This window comes from Fukomys damarensis, unplaced genomic scaffold (genome assembly GCF_012274545.1).
Source record: "Fukomys damarensis isolate Sample0158 unplaced genomic scaffold, DMR_v1.0_HiC HiC_scaffold_9, whole genome shotgun sequence".
In the NCBI taxonomy this organism is placed as follows: Eukaryota; Metazoa; Chordata; class Mammalia; order Rodentia; family Bathyergidae; genus Fukomys; species Fukomys damarensis.
The window spans coordinates 38,880,331-38,882,539 of record NW_022900921.1 but is presented as its reverse complement, the minus strand read 5'-3'; the positions used below and the strand labels follow the sequence as shown (position 1 = coordinate 38,882,539).

Here is a 2,209-nt window from a genome sequence, read left to right as displayed (position 1 = left end):
AGGATCTGTGGAAGAGATTGAAAGATGCCAATATATTGCCAAAGATTAAAATTGGACCCCAATCTTTCACCATGCTCTACATTATAATCCAAGTGGGTTAAATATCTAAATATTAAAATAGACACATTAAAGTTGTTGGAAGATAAGCTACTCAGAACTCTTGAAGACATTAGCATAGGAAAAGACTTTATGAACAAATCCTCAGTAGCAAGTGTACTGGCACAAAGAATCAACAACTGGGATCTCCTCTTTTGGAAAAGCTTCTGCACTGCAAGAGACACCACCAAGAGGGCTAAGGCACAGCCTACAATGTGGGGAAAAGTTTTTACCAACTGTTCCTCAGATAAAGAACATATTAAGAATATATATCTAGAATACATAAATAACTCAAAGAAATTAGGCCCACCAAATATACACTTGATCTTAGCCAAAAGGCCGAGAAGCGATTGGCCCACCAAATATAAAGACCTGATTCAAATATGGACATCTGAAATGAACAGACATATGTCAAAGTAAAAGCAGCAAATAAACATATGAAAAGTGTTCAACATCACTGGTCATTTGAGAGACGTAGATGAAAACAACACTAAGATTCCACCTCACCCCAGAAAGAATGGCTGCTATCAAGAAATCAACCAATAACAAATGCTGGTGGGATTGTGTGGAGAAAGAAATCCTTCTTTATTGTTGGTAGGAGTGCAGACTGGTGCACCCACTGTGGAAATCAATATGGAGATAACTTAAACAACTCAGATTGAAAGGGCTAAAGGTGTAGGAAGAGTGGGAAGGGTAGGGGAAACGTAATAAGGGAAAAGAAAAAAATATTACAAAATGAAAAAATGTAAATAAAGTGTTTGTAAATGGGGAGGGGTGGAGGGGGTAAAGGGAGGGCAGGGACAAGGGGAAAATATGAGAACCAGGACCTGTCATGTAAAGGTACAAGATCCCAGTAATGAATGCAACTGTACTGTATCCCTAAAATGTACCAATAAACTCAATTAAAAAAAAAAGAAAGTCCCATTTGATCCAGCCATTCCTCTTCTGGGTATCTTCCCAAAAGAATTATAAGAATCTCATCACAATGATACATGTCACTCATGTTTATAGCCTCAAAGTTTGTAATAGCTAAAATTATGAGGACAACATCATAAAAAGCTGCAAGGAAAAGAAAAAGTAAAAAGAAAAACAAAACAAAAAAACAAACCTTGCACACTTCTATTATAGAATCAACCATAAGATGGACAGTTCTTTTCAGTAGAAACAATGGAAGCCAAAAGATAATCAAATGAATTTTTTTAAAGTGCTCAAAGACAATAACTGTCATCCTGGAATTTTATATTCAGCAAAGTAAATACAAAGGTAAAGATGATGTTAGATGAGGAAATAGAACATGTCACTACCAGAAAAACACCGCAAAAGATTCTTGAGATTTTGAATCAAAGGAAAAATAATTACAAATAAATGCAAAAACAATTGCAGACAGAGATGAACAGAAATAGAAAAAAATTCTTTGTCTAAAATAATGATGATTGCAGGACAGTTCTCTGAGGTGGTCTTGAACCAAACCAGCTGTTTCCTTTCTTACTTGTAATTCACAAGAGTAATTATAGAATATGCTATAAATGTAGTTAGTATCCTGAGAGAGGGAACTGGCAGACAGCCCAAGCTTAGTTCTTAGCCCTTTCTATCTCACCTTCTGCCCTACCTTACAAATCAAACCAAACCAAGCCAATCTAAACCCAAACCAGGATGTGCTCCAGTGTGCTGTCCCAACAAATCACACAGGTCCTGTGTATAAACCCCAGATCAAACTGCTTTCAGATGCCTCAGATACAGGGGCAAGTGAGTTATGTGCAATTGAGATTTAACCACCCCAGGAAGCTTTTCTTAGCCTTATGGACAAGCTCATAACGAATTATTGGCTCCTATTACACCTTGCTTATGAGTAAGTAATAAATACATTTTATATAATTTGTGTGTGTTAGTTTTGTTTGTCTTATCAAACTCAAAGAAACTGATATTCAATGTATAGTGAATCAAAGCTACCAAAGCTTCATCATGATGATGATGGTGACAGTTATGTTGGATATACTAAATTTAAAATTAAAATATTTATTTCAATAATAACATGAAAGGCTACAATGTTAAAAGAAGACAGTTGTACAGGAAGTAAGACAGGAAAGTATATATAGTCACATATTGAAAGATT

At 35.5% G+C, this 2,209-nt stretch overlaps 1 pseudogene; it reads right to left on the bottom strand.

Moving 5' to 3' along the window:
* Positions 1-273: 273 nt before the first annotated feature.
* Positions 274-447, bottom strand: LOC117285409 (annotated as a pseudogene).
* Between the last annotated feature and the right edge of the window lie 1,762 nt (positions 448-2,209).